General features: G+C 43.7%; 1 protein-coding gene across 3 annotated transcripts in view; it reads left to right on the forward strand.

Annotated features, from left to right (window-relative positions):
* The first annotated feature begins 10,942 nt into the window (after positions 1–10,942).
* cntfr (ciliary neurotrophic factor receptor) overlaps positions 10,943–27,807 on the forward strand; it is a 147,544-nt gene continuing 130,679 nt past the window's right edge. Inside the window, exons 1-3 of one of the 3 annotated variants that reach the window (XM_042335831.1) lie at positions 10,943–10,986; positions 12,753–12,842; positions 14,057–14,158. The gene's annotated coding sequence lies outside the window, so the exon portion shown is untranslated. Of the gene's footprint in view, positions 10,987–12,702; positions 12,847–14,056; positions 14,159–27,807 lie in introns of those variants that run through there. The other 2 variants (XM_042335830.1, XM_042335832.1) reach the window with 2 other exon arrangements.

A 27,807-nucleotide genomic window follows, 5' to 3' on the forward strand; every position in this document is an offset into this window, starting at 1 on the left:
CAAGAATGCCTCAAGGAGTTCACAGAGTTTTTCTGTGGAGTCTAGTGACTTTTCCTTTGTAGGCGAACACAGCAGCCAATTTATTCTCAACAACGTCACACAAAACAGCCATGAAGTGAATGAACCTATTTTTTCTGGGGTGGGGGGGAGTGTTGGCTATATCACCGGGAGAGAGAAACTCTCTTCTGTTTTTGAGTAGTGCCACTCGATCTTTAATATCCACCTGAACAGGAAAACAGGATCCAAATGTCCGACACCTAACATTGCAGCTCACTCCTGCACTGTATTGGAATGCTAGCCTAGACCCTGAGAGCAAAGTCACTATGTAGGGCCTTGAACCATGACAAAATGGGGTTAAATTCGCCGACTTTCTTAACGGATTTCTTAAATAAGAAATCTGATTGTGATCTCCTTCCAGTGACTGGAGTACGTTCCTCGTGTCACTCTGATCCGAAGAAATTCTGCTCTGAAAATAGTCTATCGTGCCTACGGTTGCCTTCCCACTACCCCAGCTCGGCATCAAGCTCCGCCACTGTTAAACTCTCCAAGCTACCCTGTGTGAAGGGCGCTGTATAAATGCAAGTTGTTGTTGTTGTTGAGTTAGTCGGTGATGGCATTACTGCGAGTCAGCATCACGGACTCATGAAATTGCTCGCAAAATACTTATTCACTTTACAGTATATTCTGTGAAACTCTTTATGCTGTCTGAAAGACGTGATAAGGCCCTATATCAAATGTAAAGGATTATTATTGTTAAGAAATATATTAACAAATAACACAAAACTGACATTGCTAAAATACATCCTGTGATGTGTTTGAATGATGTGATAAGGTGCTATATCAAATGCAAGGATTATTATCGAAACATTGTTATTGGAATATTATTGAAACATTATTGTAAGACATGTAATGCCAGAAATCCCCGGCATCTGCAAGATCAACATCTGCAAAGAAAGACAGATTAATATTAAGTCTGTAACTCTCTCAGTGGTTATGATGATACTGTAATACTAAAGCTTACATTTGGAATACACCTTTCACGTCAAGGATTTCCTGAAGCGCTTCACAGAATTTACTGTAAATTGTAGTGACTGTGTATGTTATGGGCGAACAGGACAGCCAATTTGCGCACAGCAATCTCACAAAAGCAGCGAGGAAATGAATGAGCAAATCTGGCATCTAGTTTTCTTCACTGAGGTCGGGCAAGGTATGCCAAGGCAGGGTCAATGTTGTAGAATTTCTTAACGTATTTCTTTGGGAAATTAGGAAATGTATTTCTTCTGATGACATCTATTTCTTGTTGGTGTGACTAGTTAGTGTAGAGTTTAACTATTGTGATTTTGTCCTGTGAAATACACCTGATTCCCTGATAAGGCAATTTAGAGCCACAGAAATTTACAGCATAGAAGACAGCCGTTCATATCATCATGAATCATCCTGTGCTGGTTCTTTTAAAGAGCAATCCTTTCACTCCCATTCTTTCCCCATACCCTTGTATTTGACTCTTTTTTAGATATTTATCTAAAGTATTTATCTAGATATATGGAATCTGCCTCAACCACTGCTCCCAGCAGGATATTCCATATCCTAACTACTCTGTGCATGAAAAAAGTTCTCCTAACTTCCCTGTTTGCTTGTCTGCTAACTAATGGGAACCCAACAGCTTGTGGGACTCTGTCAGTTGAATACAACTCTTCAAGGGGCATCTTATAATGATAATAATAATTAATCATAATAATACTTCCATTTGATATAGCATATTATTGAGAATATATTGTAAAGAGGATTGACTGTGTATTTTCTGGGTGAAATGTGATAACAATAACAATCCTTGCATTTGATATAGTGCCTTATCACATCTTCGAGACGTCTAAAGCACAATTTGGCAACCAATTGCTAAATGAAATGTGGCAGTCAGTGGCACACAGTGGTGTCCCACAAACAGTCGTGGATTGAGTGACCCATTTGTTTTTGAGAGATTATTACCCCCAGAAAGTGCTTCGGCAATCGACTAACAACCAGGTTCCTACTTACTGCTAGGTACACAGAGGCGTGTGGAGTAAGGAAACTTGTCAAAGGTTTCGCCCTGCCCAGGAATCAAACCCATGTCCTCTTGTTTGCGAGGTGAGCGGGCTAACCACTATGCTACAGGACTCCAGTTATACAACCTCTCTGTGGGTGCATTTGTGAGCGCGCGTGTGTCTGTGTGTGTGCACAGCAGTGGGTGGCAGGAGGAGAAGGGTCGGAAGGGGAAAGAGAAGAGGAGGGAAGGGTGGGAGGCGAATTCAGGCAAGCTGAAGCATGCTAATGAATTAGAAGCATACCACAATGGAGGCAATTAAAGAACCATTATGCAGAAATGATCTATAGCTTTAGCTTGTACCTGAAAGGTCCTCAGGAAACCGGGTCAAAATTGAAAACAGAAACCCTGTGCTAATTTTCCACTCCGAGCATCAATAACTTAAGTCTGTCTTACGGGAGGTATGCAGCTTTGCATGCTTTTCACTTGTGTTTGTGTGTGTGTGTGTATGTTGGGGGTGGGGGTGGGGTTTGGGTGAGTGTGGGGGGAATTATTGAGGGGAGGCTATTGGGAAAGCATCTTTGAGCACTTGATGCAGTGTAATCTGGAAGGAGTTTATTGAGGACAGAGCCAGCCTCCGCTGTGTCCTCACTCCCCCGCCTGCCCGCTTCTAAATTTACCCCAGAACTTTGGCTAATCAACAAAACAAATAAATATTTGCTGTTTTCTCACGGGCCAAGATTCCATGGAAATATTTTATACTGCAGCCATTGAGTTCCTCCGCAACTCCCCACACACGCTTACTGTGGTATTATCCCTCCCTTCCTCCTCCCAGGGCAGGTTACAAGAAGGGGCAAGAACAGTGCCCCCTGTGGCTCATCCAAACTGTGTTTGCCCCCAAAAGACAACTGAACGGAGGGAGTTGGGTGTCCTGGCCAACAATCCCTCAAATAAAATTGGTCACTCACTTCATGGCTGTTTGTGGGACATTGCTGTGGGCAAATTGGCTGCTAAGTTGGCTGACAAAACACTCAGTCACTGCACTTTACGGTATCGTCTGTGAAGCCCTTTGGGACGTCCTCCTGACATGAAAGGCACTGTATCAAATGTAAGGATAATTAAGATTAATTATTATGGGGAGATTGGGGGGAACGGATGAGTTGGGATGCTGCTCAGTAAACTGGACCCAAGTTTTATAAAGAAAGAACATAATCTTTCTTTCAGTAAATATTAACAGAAATATGTGTTGGTCGGGTTAAGAAGGAATGCTCCTTTAGGAAGTTATCATGTTCACTGGCTTGATAAACAACAGTTTAAGCTTCTTATGCCAGTAATGAAAACCATAAATTCCAGCTGGGGTTAGCCTGTAAATCCATCATAACATAAAATTTAAGGTCACGCAGAGTATTCGGCACTCTGAGATGCTATCCCACGTGAAGGACTCTATATAAATTCACGTTACTGTACTCTTAAATTCAAATGCAATTTGGAAGCCAGTTTTCTGCAATTCTTGCAAAGCAAACGGCTTCCTGATTAAGACCGCACACAATAGATTTTTCCACAATTAAATTCTCAATTTAAACATTTAATGAATTCAATTTAAACAATTTCATGCAACGTTAAATTTGAAGTGCCAGCACAAAGGCACACATTTCAACACTAAGCTATGACATGTCAGCAGTTTGAATCCCACCCTGCATAGAGTTTGCCGCCCATTAATGTCCCACAAACAGCCTTGAAGTGAATGGTAAATTTTATCTGGGGAATCCCTGGTCAAGCATGGGGCGAAACTCTCTTTCCTTTTTGAACAGTTACCATGGGATTCTCAACGTCCACCTGGACAGGCAAACAGGACCTCAGTTACAACAACAACAATTTTATGATGTCTTTCACTTCGGGAGGATATCCCAAGGCACAAGTTTAACGTCTCAATCAAAGGACAGCTCTTGTGACAATGTGGCATTGCACTCACCAGCAAAAAACTGGAGCATCAGACTTGACTATGAGCTCAAAGTCCAGATGTGTGACTTGAACCACCAATTTTCTAATCGTAAGAGGAGAGTGCTACCAACTGAACCAGGCTAATAGATGGGCATTTGGGTGACAAAGAGGAGGATTTCTGGTGCCTTTGGAGCCAGGGGAAAGGGGAGGTGAAAAGGAGAAGAAATTGGCAGAAAAAAAACAAAGTACGATTGATTGCATTTTTGTGAAAATATAGGTTGTCTGGAGATCGCAGAGCTCTCACACCAGGAGGGCAAGATCTTACGAGTGTTACATCTGGCATTCCATAGAGTTTGGTTCATTCAGTGACTGAACACTTTCTCTCGGTCTCAGATAACACGTTCCTCAGCCCATGCTGGGTGCAAACCGCTAAAAAAAGGCAACTCCGCCACTGGAAGTTCATCTGCGTTTTATTCTGTGATTGCGCTCGGGGTTTTTTTCTCAAGCACAAATAGGATACGCCTGATCATATGGCGTCGCTCAGAAATTGGGGTGGTGGGGAAGGAGTCTCAGAAATCCTCCTGTACGAAGGACTATCTACTTTACAGGCCTCTGTTAGGTAAATAATTGACTATGTCTTTCTGCTCCACTTGTGTAATAATAATAAAAATAATCCTTGCATTTGATATAGCGCTTATCACATCTTCGAGACGTTCTCAAAGGGCTTCACAGAATATACTGTAAAGTGAATTAACTGTATATTTTGTGGGAAAAATGCGTCAGCCAATTGTGCACAGCAGTATCCCACCAACAGTCGTGGATTGAGTGACCACATTTTTTTTTGAAGGGATTATTACTCTCAGTAGGCAATCTGCCAATCAATTAACAGCCAGGTTCCTACTTACTGCTACTTACTACAGAGGCATATGGGTAAGGAAACATGCCCCGCCCGGGAATCGAACCCAGGCTCCTCTCGCTTGCGAGGCAAATGTTCTAAGTACTACCAGGATTGTAGCGATTGATGGCTTGGACGTGTTTGCCAGCCCCATAGCACTAAATAAATGTAAAGTATTGTTGTTGTAGAATGATATTTGTCCATAAATGAACTGGTATCATCCTGGCTCTGATCAGTAGCAAGCTTGGCTTTCAGTCAGAAGGTTGTGGTTTGAAATCCCCACCTCAGGAGTTCGAACTCACAGTCTAGTCTGACATTCCACTTCAGTTTTGACTGTGTATTTTGTGGGTGAAACCCTGGGGGTACTCTGCAGATGCATAGTTGAACCGAGGTTACATCTCCTTGTTCAGATGAATGCTGAACATTCGATTACACTATTCCTGTTGTCCAAACCAACAATCCCCCAAATAAAACTTATCACTTAGTTCATGGTCGTTTGTGGCATGTCACTGTTTGCAAATTGGTTGCTGGGTTCGCCTGCAAAATAGACAGTCACTACAATTTACAGTAAATCAAGTCAAGCCCTTTGAGATATTTCAGTGACATAATAAGGTGCTATATCAAATGCAAGGATTATTATCATAAGATTGGTTTGGATGAAAGAGGCCATTCAGTCCATTGATCTCATCCTTATAATTAGAATGACAATAATCCTCTCGTTTGGTAATAGTCCATTCCACATCAGAGGATGTCTCAAAGTTGGTGTGTTATCGGCTGAGCCCAGCTGACACCTGACTTCCAGATTACCCACCTTAGCATTACAGGATTGAGCTGTTTAACTGAGATCAAGGAGGGTGTGATCTGAGAGAATATCTAAGGTAGTCCACCTCCTCTCCATCATACCAGGGGCAAGCCTGACGTAACATTAGGCAAGTTTCCTTACTCTGCACGCTCTCTTTTTACCTAGCAAGTAATTTAGGAACACGTTTGTTAGTCGATTGGTGCATCGCTTTCTGGTGATAATAATGCCTGCCCTCCCAAAAATGTGGTCACACAATCCACGACTGTTTGTGAGACACTGCTGTGCGCAATTGGCTGCCATGTTTCACCCACAAAATACACTGTCAATCCACTTTACAATATAATAATAATAGTAATCCTTGCATTTGATCTAGCACCTTTTCACGTCTTCGTGACGTCTCATGGTTTATGCTGTAAAGTGAATTCACTGTGTATTTTGTGGACAAAACGAAGCAGCGAATTTCCGCACAATAGTGTTCCACAAACAGTTGTGGATTGAGTGACCACATTTTTGGGAGGGCAGGCATTATTATCACCAGAAAGCGATGCACCAATCGACCAACAACCAGATTCCAGCTTACTGCTAGGTAAACCGAGGATATAAATATATTCTGTGAAGCACTTCGAGACGTCTCAATTATTATTATTCTATAGAATCAGGCTCTGATCCAGTGACAGTCCTGTGAAGTTTAATAATAATCCTTGCATTTGATACGGCACCTTATCACGTCTTCGAGACGTCTCAAAGTTTGTGTATGTGGAACGAAGAGGGAGAGAGTTGAGCATTATCGCAACCACATGTGAGAGCTTCGCTAAAGTCTCACGCCAGAGCCTTTGAGCTGCCCGGAGCTGAAAGCTAATCTGGTTGGCGGAGAGCATTGAGGTGCCGGCGTATTGCCAAGCGGAGGCGACAGAGAGTAATCAGTAGCGGATCGCAGAATGAGCGAGAGCCCAGGCACGTACAGGAGAAGTCTCATTTCCATCCGGTGCTTCAGAGAAAAGACAGAGAGCGAGAGAAAGAAAGAGAAAAAAAAAGGTCTCCAGAGAGTGTGACTGTTTCAAATTGAGAGCGCTGTGAGACTTTTCCTTTGTGAAGTTCGTAATCTGTACAGGAACTAACCGCAGAGCTTTGTACACTGCTGAAATCTATAGGCATCACCTTTACTTGGTTACCAGAGACTTGTCTGTGCATTCCTAGTGCAGAGAAATAGATCCAGACAGAATGCATGTTCTTTTTTGCAGTTTGCACCCAGCAGGCTGTCCTGAACATGTCATCTGAGACTCGGAGAGAATACAATACAATACAATTTACATTTATACAGCGCCTTTCACGTCTGGAGCTGCTGAATAGAACTGTCTGGGCATCCGAGGTGGGGGTCGGGAAGGGAAAGATGACCGAAAGCGCAGTCAAAGAAGGTCTTAAGATGGATCTTGAATGAGGTGAGGGAGAGAATGAGTTGGAGGGACTTTGGGCTGGAGTTCCAGACAGTGGAAAGGAGAATGACTAAAAGCCGATGGTGGAGCAGATATAGCAAGGGACGTGAAGCAGATTGATGCTCGATGAGTAAAGGGAGTGGCCGGTTGTTTGAGTAGTAAGATGTCTGAAGTTCATGAAATGCCTTTAGATGGTCAAAAGGGCTCACCCTCTCAGAGAGGAGCAGCTTATCATAATAGCTTGCATTTATTTATACAGCGTCTCTCGTGTAGAAAGTAAACCGTTCCAGCCACTTTGCAAGATAGAACTGATTGGAAATGAAGAGAGTGTTGTTTTCGGCAGCACTCTCGCCTCCGGGTCAGAAGGTTGTGAATTCAATACATTTCACAAAGGATTTTCACAAGGATGATTCCAGAACTGAGAAGTTATACCTATCAGGAAAGCCTGAACATACTTAGGTAAGGGTGACCTGATAGAGGTCTTTAAAATGATGAAAGGTTTTCATAGGGTAGACATAGGGAAGATGTTTCCATTTGTAGGCGAGACCAAAACCAGGGGCCATCAATATCAAATAGTCACAAATAGGTCAAATAGGGAAGTTAGAATAAATTTTTCACACAGAGAGTAGTGGGAATGTGGAACATGCTACCACAAGGAGTTGTTGAGGCAAATAGCATAGATGTATTTAAGGGAAAGCTCGACAGGTACATGAGGGAGAAAGGAGTAGAAGGTTATGCTTGAAGGCGTAGTCGAGGAAGGGCAGGAGGAGGCTCATGTGGAGCATAAACACCGGCATAGACCAGTTGGGCCGAATGGCCTGTTTCTGTTCTGTATATTCTAGTGTATTCTAATGTAAGACCCACATTGGCATAATCAAGACTGATGTTCTAGTGTAGTGCTGGGGGGAGCACTGTATTGTTAGAACTTGCTTTCATTTGGATGAGATGTTAAAAGTAAGGTCTTGTCTGCCTGTTCAGGAGGACGTTACGAAACTATTCAAGTGGGGAAGGGAATTTCTCCTTGTCTCCTGACCAAGAAAAATTGGTCATTCATTTCATGGCTGTTAGTGTTTTGAGCAAATTGGTCATGACACTTTATTTCAATTACCTGTGAAGCGTATTGAGAAGATTTGACATGGATCAGATCCAAGGCTGTTGTAAATGTGGCAGGTGATCCATGCTAGACAATATTGAGACAATAATAATTCTTGCATTCGCTATCATGCCTTTCACATAAGGAAAATGTTTCAAAGTGCTTCACAGGATATCCTGCAAAGTTGGGTGGCTGTGTAATTTTGTAGGTGAATGCGGGAGTCAATTTTACGCAGAGTAATGTCGCACAGACAATCATGAAATGAATGAACAATTTTAGTTTGCATTCTTGACCAGGACACAGGGAGAAACTGCCTTCCCTTTACAAATAGTCTGTAGTCCTGTAGCTCGGAGGTTAGAGCACTCGCCTTGCAAGCGAGACACCTGGGTTCAATTCCAGGCAGGGCGAAACCTTGGGCAAGTTTCCTTACTCCACACTCCTTATAATAATCCCTCCAAAAAACAAAAACAATAATAAATTGGCCATTTTCAATCCACGACTGTTTGCGCAATTGGCTGCGGCGTTTCGCCCGCAAACATACAGTCAATTCACTTTACAGTCTATTCTGTGAAGCGCTTTGAGACATTGATAAGACGTGAAAGCGCTTTATCAAATGCAATGATTATTATTATATTATTAAATAGTGCTGTGGGAACTTTAAAGTCCACCTGAACAGACAGAAGGGGCTTCGGTTTAATGTCTCAACTGAAGGACGGCACCTCTGCCAATGCAATGCTTCCCCCAGCATTGGACTGGAGTGTCAGCCGGGACTATATGAGTTCAAAGTCTCAGCATGGGGCCTTAAACCCACAACTCTCTGACTTATTTGTGCGAGTCGCATTCCTAAATAAAAAAATCTTGTTAAGAAATCCCCCAAAACACAGACCCCCCCCCCCCCACCATATGAAAAGTGTGGTTGAAATCCGAACCACGGCAAGTTAAGACCATAAAGATTCTCCGGAATTCTTAAAAAGAACCCGGAGTCCAACTTAAGCCGAATTGAGGAATTTTCCACAGTTGATTGCTCAGCCTTAAATCTTAACACAAAGTGGGCTGACAGGCTAAGACCGGGTGAAATTTCAGCCCGTGCTCTGTACCATCTCAGCTACACACTGAACCATCATTGGGGTTGGGTGACTTGTCTTCATTTAATTTAATTCCTCTCCCAAACCCCGCCGCCGAATTCCCCCACCAATTTTTTTTGATAAAAAAACGAAATTGGCTTTTCAAGAATTTTGCCAAGTGGCACATTTAAGGCGATCAAAAAAGACAACAACAAATTACGTTTGTACAGCGCCTTTCACGTTGAGCAGATGTCCCAAGTCACTGTACAGTCAGGGATTGAGACCCATGCTGGGGGTTGGGATCAGGAGGGGTGAAGGGCAGGAAGGGTAGGGGAAGGAGGGTGACCAAAGACACGGTCGAAGAGGAGAGTTGTAAAACAAAGAAGAGGGAGGAAAGTGGCCGTTGCATTTATAAACAGGAGCAGATGATGTGAGAAGGAGTGAGCGAGGGGTTTGTATGGGGAGATCAGGCAGGGTTTTGGTGGCAGACGTCTCCTCACCTCGCATGTATCGCCTGTCAAACTTTAAATAGGTACCTGTTAGTCATTTTAGCCAAGAGGCATTTCTTTAATGATCAGAGCTTTTTTTTTTAACCCGCTCCGAGCAATGCTAAGTTTCAAGCATGTGCTGATTTAGGCTAATTCTGCGCAAAGTGGATTTAATAATATTATTAATAATAATCCTTGCATTTGATATTGCATTTGATATAAACGTCTCAAAGCGCTTCACAGGATATACTGTGAAGTGCAGTGACTGTGTATTGTGAGCGAAACGCGGCAGCCAGTTGCGCACAGCAGTGTCCCACAAACACCCGCGGAGGGAGTGATCAATTTTATTTGGGGGATTGCTGAAAAAAGCGTTTTTTTCCTGCTTCTGGCTGTTGTTCGGACAGAATTATCCCGAACGAATGATTACAAATAGGATTAAATAAAGGTCCCCAGTTGGCTTTTGTTTTTAATATAATAATAATAATAATAATCTTTGCATTTGATATAGCTACTTATCAACAACAACAACAACAAGATTTCATTTATAGAGCGCCTTTCACGTCGGGAGGACGTCCCAAGGCGCTGGACAGTTGGGTCAGGACCCGAGCAGGGGGGAAATGGTCAGGGTGAGGGGAGGGAAGGGAGGGAACGAGGAGGGGGTAGAGAGTCGAGAGGGGAGCTGAAGGCACGGTCAAAGAGAAAGGTCTGGGAAGTGTTTTGAGATGTCTCAGCCAAGTGGTAGGCCTATCACTTGGCTGAGACATCTCAAAACACTTCCCAGAATATATTGTAAAGTAGATTGACTATATTTTATGAGCGAAACACTTTACATTTTTAAATTTACTTTAAATTACTATACAAATAGACAGTCAATTCACTTTACAGTATATTTTGTGAAGCACTGTGAGAAGTCTCAAAGAGCTGATAAGGCGCTGTATCAAATGCAAGGATTATTATTATTATCATTCACCACTCTGATTATTCTCAGAGTAGAGAATTCCCTGCCAAGTATAACATTCCCTGCAAAAGCAGCTCTGCTCTGCGGTCTGTCAGGATTCACAGTGCACCAGCAGAGGGTGAGAGAATATATCAAAAAATCCTAAACTCGTGCTGCTTTCAGACCATATGAGTCTGGACACTCTTAAGTAGCAATATAACACAGATACCTTCCCTCCACACACAGACGTCAGCCTGCGAGTGCCACAGTGACCCGGAAACACCATTAATCATAAGCTCATCCAAAGACACAGGTATCCACTGCTGAAAATCTCAAGCTGCTTTAAGCCTCTCTCTCTCTCTCTCTCTCGCTCACTCACACTCTCGTTCCATCCTCTCTCCTCTGAAGGCTTAAGGGTTAAGCATGCATTAAAACCAACCACCGACCGACTGAACACTCGTCACAAAAATTTGCTGCATTTACACAGTGCCTGAGCTCGGCGGCGTAGGTTAGGGTCTGATGTCTGTGAAATGAGGATGTTTAAAAAGTATTCAGAGTTAAAATAAACAGGACGGAGGAGCTCTCCCAGCAAATGAGCACAACAGCTGTTGCTGTGACTCAATCCACGACTTGTTTGTGAGATACTGCCATGCACAATTGGCTGCCGCGTTTCGCCCACAAAATACTGTATAATAATAATAATAATAATTCTTGCATTTGATATAGCGCTTTTCACGTCTTCTAGAAGAATAGACTGTAAAGCGAATTGACTGTATATTTGTGGGCAAAATGCGGCAGCCAATTGCGCACAGCAGTGTCCCACAAACAGTCATGGATTGAAATGACCAATTTATTATTTTTTTTCGAGGGATTATTATCAGGCGTGTGGAGTAAGGAAACTTGCCCAAGGTTTCGCCCTGCTGGGAATTGAACCCAGGTCTCTCGCTTGCAAAGCGAGTGCTCTAACCACTGAGTTACAGGACTCTGTATACAGTCAATTCGCTCTGAATAGCGCTTTGAGACGTCTCGAAGACATGATAAGGGGTGATATCAAATGCAAGGATTATTATTGATATTGTTATTGCTGCGCAGGCACGGAAAGGCTCTGCAAGGGAATACACGTCACTCTCTCTCCCAGCCTCTACCTTACCTCCGCTGTATCTGTCTGTCAGCCGGGGCAGTGAGAGAGGGAGAGGGAGAGGGAGAAAGAGAGAGTGCGCTCTGAACGATGTGATGGGATTTGCAGAGCTCAATTAGGAATAAAGAGCCCTTCAAGCCAGGCTCATGTTTTATGCAGGAACTTGAGGACCTTTGTATCGATTAGTTAATGCGTGCTGTGTGTTTAGCCAGTTTTTGCTTCGGCCTGCATTCATTCCAAAGCCTAGAGAGAGGGGTTAAAAAAGCAGGCAGCCACCCTTTTTGCTTTGGAGGTGGCTTTGGCTTGAATTCATTGCAAAGCCGAGAGAGGGGGTTTAAAAGAAAAATCAGGCAGAAAGCACCCCCTACCCCAGCCCACCATCAAACCCAAGCTAAATATACCCTTCTCCCCTCCTCATACATAGACATATATATAAAAAAAATTGGCAGGGGAGGTCAGCCGAGTGTCTGTCACATGCGGAAAACCATCACTGTGCTTAAGAGTATCTTTTTCTTCGAAAATACTGTATATCTTAAAAAACCACAAACGTTTCCAAGATCTATCAGTCTCACTTCACCACAGCGGAAAGCTGCAGTTTCCTATCAAGTCCAGTAGCTCTGGAAAGAGCACTGACTCAAACACACACACACATACACTGTGTGTATATATAGATAGGGGGAGAGATAGACTGTATTTCCTCCTTTGCATTCAGTCAAAAAAGCAGCTGATCTCTTAAGTCTTAAGAGGTTTGTGGCAAAGGGGCTAGTCAGTTTTTTTTTCACACACACATACACACAAGTGAAGCTACACTTCCCCAAACATTGGCTAGAGGGTGCAAAGCTCAGCTCATAATTTATTCTGCCCATCACAAATGACTTGCTTGGTCACATGCTGAGGCTATGCAGTTTTAAGAGTGCTTTAATCTGCATCCACTACTGCAGCTGGTGCTAAAGTAGCAACAATATCAAGCAACTTTGCCTTCTGCTGAGAGCTGCTGCTGTCAAGAGCGTTTTAAGCAACGAAGCAAGTCAGTAAGTAAGGAGTATTTCATTTGCATTTATTTTTCTTTACACATCAGATGACAGGAGCTTGCAATGTGCTTTTTTTTAATACGTTTTATTTTGGGAGGTGTGTGTGTGTGTGTGTGTGTGTGTGCAAGAGGCACATTAAAAAAAAAGGATGGTTGTGTTCAATTCAAAATGTGATTTTTTTTGAATTGATTGAAATAACAGTCATTTTTCCACCTTTAACAGCCTCTCTCTCCCTCTCTCATCTCTTCCCTCCTCATCTCATCTCATCTCATCTCTCCTCTCCCCTCTTCCTCTCTTCATCCCACTTCTATGTGTCAGTGTTTTATCAGTAAAACGTTGGTGTGAGGGCTGAGGTGCAATCAGATTAGATGGGGATGGGATTGGAGAAGGGAAGGGAGAGAGATGGAGATGGGGTTGTGTGTATGTGTGTGTGTGTTTTGGGAGCAAAAGAGGCAACAATGTCTTTGAAGCTTAATTTGGGATAAGAGGATGAGAGAGAGGAGAGCTTCATTGCATTGTGATGGGATGGGCTGCCAGGGACTGGCAGCTGGAGTTAAGTGAAAGTGAAAAGAGTTGGGCACTGAGAGACAATTAGCTTGGATTCTCTCATCTTCTTCTCTGTAGCACTGCTCTTGTGTTTAAGGGTCACATAAGCTGCCGACCCAGTGTCAGCAGTTCTGCATGGAAGCTATTATGTATTCCTGATTGATTAGATTTAGCGGAAATACTCTCTCTTTCTCTCTTTCTTCACTCCCCCCCCCCCCACCCCACAACCTCTTCACTTTTTTTCCTCTCTCTCACCCCCTCTCTTTCTCTCCGCTACTTTCATAGCTTCAGATCAGGGGAAGGAGGAAAGAGAGAGAAATATGTATATATATATAGAGAGAGAGAGAGAGCGAGAGAAAGAGAAGAGATAATTATATAATAAAATAATAATTTGGTCACTCAACCCACAACTGTTTGCGGGACACTGCTGTGCGCAATTGGTTGCCTCGTTTCGCCACACAAAATATATAGAGTCTATACAATATATACACTTTACAGTATATTCCGTGAAGCGCTTTGAGACGTCTAAAAACGCTATGTCAAATGCGAGGATTATGTTAAGGATTATTCTAAGGAGGAGGAGAAGAGGGTGGTTTAAGAGGAGAGATGTTTAGCTCATCACAGCCAGCTGCTAATTGTTTTTTTTTGTCACTGCCGTTTCTTACCAGGGACCACTTTTGACTTGTTAAGTCAATTTAGAGGGAGCTTTCAGGACAGAGTGAACCCGGTGTGGAGGGAAGTTTAAAAATTCAGCAGCCCAGACGTCCACGGTATGCTGTTCGTTCATTTAAATTTTTTGTTTGTAATTAATATTCAAAACCAAAAGTCTCTTCCCCCCCCCCCCCCCCCACCCGGTGATGTTTTAAGATGCAAATTATTTAAAAATTATTTTAAGATCTCAACGACCTGATAAGGTGCAAATATCAAATGCGAAGATAATTCTTATTATACACGGGCGGACGGATCGAATGCTGCATGCTGAAATCTGTTTATTCCGCCGCATGCAATCTATCACACTTGGAAGCCGGGGACGAAAGGATTTCAAGATCAGCCCGTCCGCTCAGACTGACCTTTCCTTTTTCAGTAAAAGGCACAATTTCCCCTTTTGGCTGCGTGTGGCATGTTCGGCAATTTAATGGGAACGGCAGGTCCTTTATATTTCTTCTGTCGGGTAATTTGTTTCTGCCCTAAATTGTGTACTGACATCTTGAAGATGTGATAAAGTGCTGTATCAAATGCAAAGATTATTATGATTAACGTTAACACAATATATATTAATATGATTATTACATTTAACACAACGATCCTGTAATGTTAGTTGCCCCAAGTAATTCAGAATGAGCGAGACGCAAATTTGCTCTAATTTAATCACTCACTGTTTGCTCCCGACTCACGATAATTGTGTGCCGAGCTTTCTGATAATTGTGGTTTGTAACAATTATGTATATTGTTTGCATGGATCAAAGGTATTTTTTTTTGGGTGGGGTGGGTGGGAACATCTGCTTTTCAAAAGCGAGATTAAAGCTCAATTATCCCAGAGCAACGGAGAACAATCCTCGGGGTATAGATTAAATAAAAAACAGTTACAAATGTCTCATTTGATGAGCGCGGATGTGGTGGGAATTGAAAAGGTACTGTTGGGAATCTACCCACGCCTTCCCTTCCCGATTGTTATCCAGCCGTTAATAATAATCATATTCCTTGCATTTGATATAACACCTTATCAATAAATAAATAATAATAATTTGGTCACTCAATCCACGACTGTTTGTGGGACACTGCTGTGCGCAATTGGCTGCCGTGTTTCGCCCACAAAAATATACACTTTACATATATTCTGTGAAGCGCTTTGAGACGTCGCGAAGAGGTGATAAGGCGCTATATCAAATGCAAGAATTAATATATTATTATCAGAATATACTATAAAGTGCATTCAGTGACTGTATATTTTGTGGGGGTTATATTTTGTTCCCATTAAGCAACCCCTAGACTATAAGGTGGATGTTAGATGAGTAAATGCTTCAGTTATAATGTTACCAGACTGATCGCTAGTATCACAGTATCATAGATCTGGTTGCTTGTCTGTCTTTGGAAGTTTCCTGAACTGCACATGAGAAATGCCTCCTGTGTTTTCTGTTCAAACACTCCCTCCTTGGCTCGTTGTGAGCTGTGTTTTCTTCGGCTAAGCGGTGAGTGCAAGGGGCGCAGTACACAGTAGGCTGCAGCTGCCTCCTGTGCTGAGATGGTTAACAAGAAGGTTGTTGTGAGAAACGGCTGAGTTTTTTCTCTGGATGTGTGAATGGGCAACTGTGAGGGAAGCCTCTGTGTGTGTGTAAGTGCGCGCATGTGTGTGTGTATAATTGTGTGTATGTGTGTGCGTGTGTGCGCATCTACGCTTTAAAACTATGGAACTCTCTCCTTAATTCCACCGCCTCACCTCCTCCTTCCCTGTCTTTACATCGCATCTGAAGACTCTTCTCTTCGATTGTGCCTACGGTCACCTCTCCCACTCTTCCTTCTCCCCCAGCCCCCGGCTTGATGTCAAACTCCGTCACTGTTAAGAGCTCCGACATGCTGCTCCATGTGAAGCATACTGTATGAAGCAAGTAGTTGTTGTTGATGGTTATTGTTGTGTGTGTGTTTATGCGCGTGTGGACTGAAATGGCAGACTCGTAATACATCCTGTGTTGTTGAGGTGTATTCCTGCATGGAACAAATCCCCCCCCCCCAACCCCACCCCACCTCCCCACCCAGTAATTTACCATAATAAACTCTGCCTCTGGGCTTCAGGTGGAGTCTGGAAATGACACCAAGTTACTTTCACGGTTGTTCACGGGACTTTGCCGCGCGCAAATTGTCTGCCACGTTCGCTTACAAAACACACAGTCACTACACTTTACTGCGAATCCCGCAAAACGCCTTGAGATGTCCTCCCAACATGAAAGGTCAGCCGTATCAAGCACAACGATTATTATTTTGGTCTTAGTCCAGGTTATTGGCCCCACTTTCTCACAAGAGCAGCCAAATACCTCCTGTTTGTATTGATTTAATATTATTGTATTAAGCAAATTCTTCCTGTCTCCGTTCCCTCTCTGGCTCTGTATTTCATCCCCCGCCCCTTAAAAAGCTGTGTCTTTTGACTGCATCTTTTGTCATCTCCAACGTAAACCCCATCCCCATTCCGCCACCCCCCACCCATCCCATCTCCCACCCCACTTGGGCTCGCGTTCCGTCTTGGCGAAGTAGTTTTGAGACCCAAAAAGGAGACCCAAATAAGTGTGACTTGTTGTAGTTTGCACTGGAATCATAAAGGGGAGTGTTCGAAGCAGTTGTTTCCAAAGCCTATGTTTAAAATCAATTTAATTTTTCCTTTGTTTATTGTTGCATCTGCCCAGAAAGCGAACTCCCAGCCTTTGGATCAATGAAGAAGACTCTCTTTCTCTCTCTCTCTCTCTCCCCGCACCCCCCATGGCGTTGGCTTTGTAGAACTTCCAAAGACCGCATGTACTGTTCTTACAAGAAATTATACATTCTGTACCCAAAACTATTTTGAGACTCTGGTTGTTGTCGCGGTAGGAGAGAAAATCATTCTCCATTGAGAAGTGAAACCTATTAATTTCAAGAACAACAACTTGCATTTATTTAGCGCCCTTCAAGCAGTGTAGTGTCTCGGAGCGCTTAACAGTGACAGAGTGTCTGGGGGTAGTGGGTAGTTGACTTTAAGCACGGTCGAAGAGGAAGGTCTGAAAACAGGGACGAAAGGGCTAGACGGAGGGATTGGGAGAGATAGTTCCAAAGCTTCGGGGTGTAGTGGCTGAAAGCACGGCCACGGATGGTGGAGTGGAGGGGACATGGGGCAAGCAAGAGGCTGGGATCAACTGAGCAATGTTGGAGTGGAGAGGGAGGAAGCAGGTTAGAAAGGTAGGGAGGTCCCAGCGTGTGAAGGGATTTGTAGGTGAATTTGAGGATCCATTCTGTGATTTTTGACAAACCAAAAGGGGTTGATCTTGGCGTTCAAAACTACCAGGAGTTTTCGATAAGGTGGATAGTTAGAAGCTATTTCTACCATTCAGAGAGTCAGCAACTGGAGGCTAGAGAGTTAAGATCATAATAATAATAATCATCACAATATTAGATTATCAGCCAAAATAAAATAAAAACACACGCACACACACGCATTGGACACTACCAAAAATTGTAGTTGAAATAGGGAAAATATTTGAAAAGGAAAAAATGCTTAAGGAGAAATGCTGGAGGGGAGGACGGTGGGGTGGGCTGGGGAGGTGTGGTGGGCTCTGGGGGGTGGGAGAAGAGAGGAGGAGGATTGGGGACTGAACAATTTCAGAAAGCCGCACAGATACGATGGGCTGAATGACCTCTGAATGTGCCAGTACATTCAAGAATTCTCTTGAGAGTTGAAAGTTGATGTCTGGACGTCACGCTAAAGTTATAATAATCCTTGCGTTTGCGCCTTATCACGTCATCGAGGCGATTCAAAGCGCTTTCCAAGATATACTGAAAAGTGAATTGACTGTATTTCGTGGGCAAAATTTGCGCACAACAGCTACAAAGTAAGTGAGGACCAATTTTATTTGTGGGATTGTTGGTCAGGACGTAGAGAGAGAGAGAAACCATCTTTTTTCAAATAGTGGCATGGGATTTTTTAACTTCCACCTAAACAAGCAAATTGGACCTTGGTTTAAAGTTTCAACTGTAGGACGGTATTTCCATCAGTGCAATACTTCCCCGGTGCTGCATTGGAGTGCCATCTTAGACTAAGAGATTCCGAGTCCCGAAGTGGGGCTTGAACCCCACAGTCTTCGAACTCAGAGGCGGGAATGCTTTAATTCAGGTTCTTAAAGTTTTCTTAATTTGAAAGAGGTCTTGCCGCCCCACGGCAACACAGTCCTGACCTCTCTGCTTGAGGCTCCCTCTTAACCAGGGGAATGGCACCACACAGCTTATCTCTAACGTGCACCTTGTGAAAATGTGGTTTCTTGATGAGAAGGTCCCCGTGTATTCAATAGGTAATTGTTCAAGAGTTAAATCTCCCGCTGTTGGCTGCTGATACTGGAACAGGATAAAGGAGAGAGGGAGAACACTTTGTGCTATTTTGAATAAGTTATACAGAAGAAACAAAGTGCAAGTGATCCCAAAAATTAGATTTGCAGATCGTGTTTCGAAAAATTGGATTTGCCTTGTTAATGGTTCTTAATTATTCTCTCTCTTTGTCTATCTCTCTCTCTCTCTTTCCCTTTTACTCTCTCTCTCTTTCCCTTTCTCTCTTTTCCTTTCACTCTCTTTTTCTCGCTCTTTCTATCCTCCTTTTTGCCTTCTTTATCTTCTCTCACTTTTGCTCTCTCTCTCTTTCGATCCTTTACAGTTTATTTTGCTCTCTCCTCTATCCCCATCATTTCTTTCCTTCCTGTCTTTCTCGTTTTTTTTCTCTCTCTCTTCCTTTTTTTCTCTTTCGCGCTGTCTTTCCTTTTTGCTCTTTAATCACTACCTCAGTGGTTGGCTTTCTGTGTTCTTTCTCAGGGAGACATTGCAGAGACAAGCACAAAATATTAATATTGTACTTAAATTGTCAATGAAGCATCTTTCACAACACCCTGAGCGATGGAACATGACAATGTAGTTGTGGCTCAGTCCTTCTAATCCCTTTTCCTTTGGTCTCTTGTCTCACGCTTGCTTGCACAAGTATTACAGTGGAATGTGATGAGAGACGGTTGTTTCGAACCAGATTCCATGTAATGATGTCTCGGAGCGCTTCGCAGTGCGGCGTCAAAACTGGGCGTTGCGAAAGGGACTGGGGGCAAAATGGTAGATTTTAAGGTGGGATTTAAAGGAGATGGGAGGAGGGAGACAGAGGGTGGGAAGCTGACTGAATACTTGGCCGCTGATGGTAGTGGGGAGGGGACAGGTATATGCATAGCAGACTCTTGTTAGCTGAGCGGAGATTCTGTTAGAAAACACTGCAGTTTTCACTTCACCCCCACTTTTCCGCTCCTAATAATTCAATGAGATAGATTGGTGGCGTACGTACACAGGCCTCCAGAAATTCATCCCTCAAGAGGTTAAATACAGAGTGCGATAACAATCCCATTTGTAAGATCAAAAGCCCAGCCTTCATTAAAGGGATCCAGCAAGGTGCTTAAATAATGCAGGCATCAAAGTGCGGGGGTAGAAAGATTGAAAGATTGACTAAATTCAAAGCCTAAGATAACAGAGCTGGAGAGCTCTTCTATATATAAGCGGAATGGGAACCTGTAACTGTTTGCAGACGAGGCAAGGTGAACTTATCGCTTGCCTCTGTTAATTGAATGTACGTGTACACATATATATATATATACAATGCATCAAAAAAGTCACCAGGTGTCATTTCTTTTTCGTGCAAATCGGTACTTGCTAACTTTACCAGATGTGAGTAAAGTCAAACCTTCTCTATTGTTCAGATTCAAGTTTGCACACTGCGCTTGGGGGAAAAAGGGGGGAGAGGAGTCGTATCACATGCCAACAACAACAACTTGTGAAGTCCTGTAGCATAGTGGTTAGAGCACTCGCCTTGCAAGTGAGAGAACCCGGTTCGATTCTCGGGAAGGGCGAAACCTTACTCCACACGCCTCTGTTTACCTAGCAACAAGTAGGAACCCGGTTGTTAGTTGATTAGCGGATCATTTCCAGAGGTAATAATCCCACCCCCACCCCATCAAAACAATTGGTCACTTCAATCCATGACCGTTTGTGGGACACTGCTATGCGCAATTGGCTGCCGCTTTTCACCCATAAAATTCGACAGTCAATCTACTTTACAATATATACTGTGAAGTGCCTTGAGAGGTCTCAACGACATGGTAAGGCGTTATGTCAAATGCAAGGATTATGATTATTAATATTACTAAAAGCATTACACAGACCGGTGTCACACACAGTAAAGTATAGCCTGGACCCGCAAAAACCCGAGTAAATCTGCAGATAGTGCCTCAGAATGCTTTGTATATTACAGGAACAGGTTTAGGTTAAGTGCCCATGGATATTTCTGTGTTCAGACGGACGCTCCCTGGGTCTGATGTTCATCATGTGATGAAAGGTTGATTGATGGCATTCGGCGATGTGATGAATAACTGATGTGGATTGATGCTGCAGCAACCAGGAGCGATTAACCGGTTCCAGGCTTCGGAACAGGTTTCAGTTCCTCTTGATGTGCTCCACGTGACGCCGATTGCTTTGTCCCATCGGAAGATCTCCTTGCAGCTTCCGAACGGTTGCTGGTAGCTTTTAAGGTGATCTCTTTGCGCCTTGCTCCAGGTTGCACTGTCCGATCCAAACGGGGGTTAGAGAAATAATACCACGTTTGATGGGTGAGGTTTACGTGGACATCGTGCAACTAACTCATGTGCAGCTTATTCACAAACGATCTTACACCCCAACCCAAACCCATTGCCTCCCCTCGACTGGCTCCAGCCTCCTGCTAGGCTCTGGAACTCCATCCCCCAGTGCCTTCGCCTTGCTTCCTCCCTTTCCTCCTTCAAGGCCGGTCTCAAGACCTTTCTCTTCAACCGTGCCTTCACTTTCCCTCTCGACTGTCTACCCCCTCCTCGCTCCCTCCCTTCCCTCCCCTCATCCTGACCATTTTCCCCCTGCTCGGGTCCCGACCCAACTGTCCAGCGCCTTGGGACGTCCTCCCAACGTGAAAGGCGCTCTATAAATGCAATCTTGTTGTTGTTGTCCCTTGTGCCCTCCGTTTCACCATCGGTAGCTGTGCTTTCATCCCTCTATCCCTCCGTCTTGTCCCCTCCTCCTCCATCTTCAGGTCGTGCTTGAAGACCTTCCTATTCTACGGTCTCGTCCCCCTCCCTCCCGGCTCGGCTTTCTGCTCCGCCGCTATCAAGGGCTCTGAGATACTGCACTGCGTAAGGAGCACTATATAAATACAAGTTGTCGTCGTTGTTGATGATCACAAGAGAGAGATCAGGTGAAGATGCCCTTTTTATCTGGAACAGGGTGGTTGAGGCTAGGGCAACGGGATGCTGTGATGTATGGATAACAGGGCTGGTCTTTAGTGAGGAATGGGATCAAAATTGATCATTAATTTCATGGCTCTTTTGTGCCCCGTTTGCCTACAGAATATACAATTACTGCACCTCACAGTAAAATCCTGTGAAGCACTTTGAGTCATCCCTTTCGACGTGAAAGGTGCTGGATGTATCAAATGCAATAATTATTATTATAATTGATAATTAATTCTCCAGTGCAAACTGTAAGGCAGAATCTATAGGCTCTTTCTAAAGGGGGATCTATAGTTGATTGAAATCTGAAAGAGTACAGGGGGAGTGAGCGCAAGGCACTTAAGGCTGCTAAAGCAGATAGAAGAGTGTTGATCTGTTGAGTAGAATGATCTATTTCTGTCCTAGAGGGTTCTAGGATTCCACAGGCTGATTCCTTTAATATCTGTGTTAAACTGTAAAGGAAGTTTTGGAGGCAAGGAAGAAAGGAAGAATGATAAATGGATAACTGGTTTGCCAAGAGCTATTATCCTGGATTAGAAGTAATGCAGACTGCTTGCAAAAATAAGAGTTTAAATACTGCGTCGGAGTGCCTCTTGATATCGGGAGATAGCAAGAAAAAGTAAGAGAATCTTACGCCCTTTCTGTTACCGACTGGCAGTGAGAATGCGCAGCAAGGAAAGACCGAGTGACCTTTCACGCTTGGGTCATATCCCTGAGTTGCTGCTACACACCATACAGGCGGCAAACACACCACAAGACTCTCAGATCGTTCCAAGTCTCCTCAATACCTTTATTAAGCCTTCCTTGCCTCTAACTACCTCTTAGAACTTAAAAGGCTTGCCTTCCATTATCTTTTTCCACATTTAAACGGTAACAGATGTGTAATAACTGGAATATTGCACTGGTCATGCTACATTATTGGGTTTAAGTCACTCGTGAGAGAGAGCTGACAACTTACTCCAGCCCCTGGCGCTCTTGAATTATGTTGCTTTCACACTGATAAAATGAAGGCAGTAATGTACAGTGACTGGCGCAGTCTCCTTTACTCAGTGTACACGACACTGATCTTTTACCTGGAGCGTGGTCAAGATGTGCCATATGATGTGTGGTTGGGGGGGTGGGGGCAGAAGGGATCTGGCTGCTGCCGGGAATTCAAGAGTATTTTTATTATCGCTCGGAACAGGCTTCACCCGGACAAGGAATTCCGGTTAGACTGGGAAACAAGTTGATAATAATAATCTTTGCATTCGATATGGCGCATTCTCGACTCATTGAAATGTCTTAAAGTGTTTCAAAGAATATACTATACTATACATATGTATACCAATGAAATGATTATTTTGTAGCAAAACATGGCACCCAATTACCACAGCAGTGTCCCACAAACAGTTGAGGATTGAGTTGTGCTCCGGGTCTGTCAAGCGCTCTGGGACGCTATCCCACAAGTGGGTGCTGTATAAATTCAACTCATTGTTGTTGAACAAATTATTATTATTATGTGTGTATTTTTTGAAGGGATTATTACCCCTGGAAAAGCGATTCCCCCAGTCGACTAACAAAGGGCTTCCTACTATTTGCTGGGTAAACAGAGCCATGTAGAGTAAGAAACCTGCCTTTGGTTTTGATCTTGCCCGGGAATCAAACCCAGGTCCACTCGCTTGCGAGACGAGTGCTCCAACCAAACCGTTAGAGACCTCCACGTCATTTGCAATGGCTGTTTGTTGGATATCATTGTACGTAAATTGCATCATTCATGTACAATGTACACCGTTACTACACTTTTGCAATAAAATCCTGGGAAGCGGCTTGGGTATGTGCTCCTGAAGTGAAAGGCGCTTTATCGAATGCAAGGATTGTAATTTTATTGTGCCTGATAACTTTATCCAAGTCATTAGCCAAAATTTCTCTAAGATCAGAGTACCTCCTGTTTCCAAAGTTTTGAACAAATATTAAATGAATGAACAAAACACAAAATACTGCAGATGCTGGAAATCTGAAAACAAAAACAGAAGCCGCTGGGAACACTCAGCAGATGAAGGGTTGTGGACCCAAAACGTTGACTCACTTTCCTTTCTCCGTAGATGCTGCCTGACCTGCTGAGTGTTCCCAGCGACTTCTGTTTTTGTTATGAAATGAATGAAAGTCATTTCAGTCGAGGGAAACTGATGACACCAAGTTCACTGCCACTGTGTCACACCATCTCCTGTTTAATCCTGTGAGGAAAGACAGTGTTTCTTTAGCTTAGTGAACACCACTCAGCTTCATGCCCCCCACCCTGCCTGCCCCACTTTAGCCTTTCTGACCCCCACTCTCTGGAACTCCTTTCTGGAGTCCTTCTGACTCGTTCCCTCCCTCCCTCTCTCCCTCCAAGGTCCACCTCAAGACACATCTCTCTAACTGCATTTTTGGTCATCTTTCCCTCTCCATCCCCTCGGTTCCCGCCCCTCCCAGATCAAGTGCCCATCCATTATTAAGCGCTCCGAGACTCTACCCTGTGTGAAGGCTGCTCTATAAATGCGAGTTGTTGTAATTGTCAAGCACTTTGAAACGTCTTCCCGACACGAAAGGGGATGTATAAATGTAAATGGGACTGTATTGATGATGTATTGACGAATCCTATACTTATCATTATTTATTATTATTTTATAACTATCACAAGGAAGCTCACTGTGAATAGCCGCAGATTTCACTCCATTCCTTCCGCAAACAGATCAGGAGGTGATGGTTCATGCTGTTGACTTTACTGCCTATTATTCTCTTTTAACCTTCTTTGTGTGTGTACGTGTGTGTGTTAAACATTGTGACTGCGTGCTACAAAACACGTGTTGCAGTGTGGAATGGATCAGTGTCAATTGGAATGGATGTGATTGTGGCAAAATGCAGAATGCCATCATTTATATAATATAAAATTACATTTGTATAGCGCCTTTCACGTCGGGAGGATGTCCCAAGGCGCTGGACAGTCAGGGATTTGGATCCGAGCAGAGGAGTTTATCTGCTCCTCTGGTACAGGTTAGGATCACTGCAGACTTTTGCAAAACTGCTTCCACAATTGATGGAAACACAGCAACAAACAGAATAGATCCCCTGCACTTTGAAAAGAGTGGGTTGGGGTAGGAGTTAAACACCATTCTTTAAACAAGGAGGTGTCGCACATCACAGCAACTCTGATGATGATAATAATAATAATAATCCTTGCATTTCATATAGCCCCTTATCATGTCTTCAAGACGTCTCAAAGCGCTTCACAGACTATACTATAAAGTGAATTGACTGGATATTTTGTGTGTGAAACGCAGCAGCCAATTACGCATAGCAATTATGTTATCTGCCTTCATCATCGACAACTTGACAAATGCACAGTCATTACACTTCCTTGGCAATTGAAGCACTTTTTTTTGAAGTCGCTGGCATGATATCAAATGCAAGGATTATTATTACAAGGAATCTCATTTAAAATCGCCATGTGTTCAGCCTTCAGCTTCAGCTGATAACTGACTCCAACTGGTGCTTGTGAGTTTCACGTGAACTGAAATTACTTTGGCAAAGAATTATCATTCATTTAAGTTTTGTTCAAACAGTGTAAATTGAAAGCCTCAATCTAAGATCACAGAGCGTTGGGGTAACAAAGGGAGATTGCATTGCTACCTCTAGCCATTATGATGTTTTAAGTCTCAATAGGGATTGATTTAGGGCATCAAATTAAGATCATTAGCAAACGAGCAAATGGGGAGGTTAGGAGAATTTCTTTCATGTACAGAAGTGGCCAGGGTATGGAATGTCCTGCTGGGAACAGTGGTCGAGGCAGAATCCAAATTAGGTTTGAAAAGGGAGCTAAGCTGGATAGGTATCTGAAAAGGAGCAAACTACAGGGGTATGAGCTGAAGGGCAGGGAAATGGGACTGAAAGGATTGCTCTTTAAAGAGCCAGCCAGCACTGACCTGATAACCCAATGGGCTTCTTCTGGGCTGTACATTTCTTTGGTTCTATTGTAATAATATCAATAAGAATAAGAATCCCACCTTGACTTCCACCTGAAAATAAACATCTCAAAGCTCTTTACAAAATATTATAGATGGACAATGATTGCAACTGTTGTTGAATGGGCAAATACGCTTTAGGTGCGAATGGGGTGTAGAGCCCATTGTTCACCAATGTGTTTGTGGGAAGGAAGTGACTGCTTCCCTCAAAATGCTTTTTTTAAAAAAAGGACTGACTTACGCTCATCAAGTTGCCATTAACGTCATTTCCTGTGCAGCCTGATGACTCAGAAGTCGGCCGGTTTTCAGCGATTGTGAAGCTGACCGATGTCTTGAGGTGCCTTGGGAAGTCCTCCTGACGTGAAAGGTGCTGTACGAATGTAATTTGTTGTTGTTGTTGAAGTGAGACGGCTTTCTGCGCGTATGACGACTCCATCCCTCCACCAAACCCTTCCAACCCCACAGCCCTATTCAAAAAGGGAAGGGAGATTCTCTCTCTCCCGGTGTCCCCCAAAATACAATGAGTTACTCGTTTCACAGCTGTTTGTGGGACGATGCTATGCTCAAGTGGCTGCTGCGTTTGCCTACGAATACACGGTCACTCCATTTTACAGTAAATCCTGTGAAGCGCTTTGAGCCACCTTCCGACATAAGGCTCTGTAACGAATGCAAGGATTATTATAATTATCGCAGCATAACAGTTTGCCTTTGCTGCATACGCTATTTAAGCTCAGCTCCGTGTGAGGTGCGCTGCGACATTGAACCTTAAAAGCTCTGCGCGGCATTGGAGTTTGTCAACACCCCCCACGTCCTCTTTCTTCCCCTCTTCACCCTGTCGAAATTCCCTCCAGGGAGCAAGACTTGCCAGTCACCTAACAAACTCGGAGCTGCTGAAAGCACAAACTGGTGAATGAGACAGTGGATGGAGCTTGGGGTCTGCTCTTTGACACCTTGCATAAATTACGCAGGGCCTTGCTATTCCCACCAGCCCGAGGGGTCAACTCGTTGCCCTTGGTACATTTAGTCTCAGCTGCAACCTGTTGTCATGTCACCTAATAGATACAGAAAGTAAAAGTGCTTCTATCTCACCAGAAAGGCAACCGCACTGCAGCTGTTGAGGATGTTTTAGAAATGGGACCTTTTATTGTCTCTTAACGGCTATTCCCTCAACCATTTCGACCTCCTCATTTTCAGTAAGAAGCCTATATTTTCGCACCGGCTTGGCGCGCCGAGGGGCTTTACAGTAATTGTGTCTAACTGCAGGACTGGTTTTATTTTGCAGGCAAATGTGATAGCCAGTCTATACCAGCAAGGCCCACGAGGAGCCGAACGGAGGCGAGGCGTGAGGCGAACGGGCAATTTTATATGGTGGGGGGGTGGGATTTGTCAGCCAGGATGCTTCCTCTTGGAGTACTCGCCTCGCAAGCGAGAAGACCCGGGTTCGATTCCCGGGCATGGCGACGTTTCCTTATTCCACATACCTAGCAGTAAGTAGGAACCTGGTTGTTTGTTGATTGGTGGATCATTTTCCGGGGGTAATAATCCCTTAAAAAAAAGTTTGGTCATTCAATCAATGAATGTTTGTGGTACACCTCTGTGCGCGGATGGCTGCCGCGTTTCGCCCCAAAAAATATTCATTCAATTCACTTTAAAGTATATTCTGTGAAGCGCTTTGAGACGTCTGAATGACGTGATAAGGTACTATATCAAATGGAAGGATTATTATTACTATTCTCTTTTCCAATCGTGCTGTGGGATCTTTTAACATACAAATGACCAGGCAGATGGTGCACTTTGGTTTAAGGTTTCAGCCAAAGGATGGGACCTCTGACCATAAGTATTCCCCCACTGCTGTGCTGGAGAATGCAAATCTTTCATCTATAAACCTTTTGAAACCTCCCTATCTCTCCAATCTCCTCCTACCCCTCTCTGCTCACCTCCTCCCATCGGCTATTTCGGGCTTGGTAGGGCTTGCCACCCTCAGTGTTTTCCCTGAGTTTACCAATTCTACAAACCTAACCTCTGGAACTCCCTCCCTTGACCTCTCTGACTTGCCTCCCTCCATCTATCTTCAAGGCTACCTTAAAACCTACCTCTTCCACCATGCCTATAATCATTTCCTTTCTCCCTCCCTTGCTTGGAGTCCAGCCACCAGTGTAGTGCTCCGAGACATTATTCTACATGAAAGCCACTGTGTAAACGCCAAATTGCTGTTGCCAACCTGGACTGAGAGCTTAAAAAAAAGGCCCACTGCAGGGCTGAAACCCACAACTGTCTGAAACGGAGGCAAATGTATTAAACCAATTGAGTCAAGCTGATGCTTGTTTCACAATATGCCTTGGAAGTGTCAAGATGTTCTCAACCTTGTAACCCCAAGGAAGGCTTACATTTGTCATAACGCCTTAACACATTGTCGGGACATCTCAAAGC

The sequence above is a fragment of the Callorhinchus milii genome, unplaced genomic scaffold, assembly GCF_018977255.1.
Source record: "Callorhinchus milii isolate IMCB2004 unplaced genomic scaffold, IMCB_Cmil_1.0 Scaffold1, whole genome shotgun sequence".
Lineage (NCBI taxonomy): Eukaryota > Metazoa > Chordata > Chondrichthyes > Chimaeriformes > Callorhinchidae > Callorhinchus > Callorhinchus milii.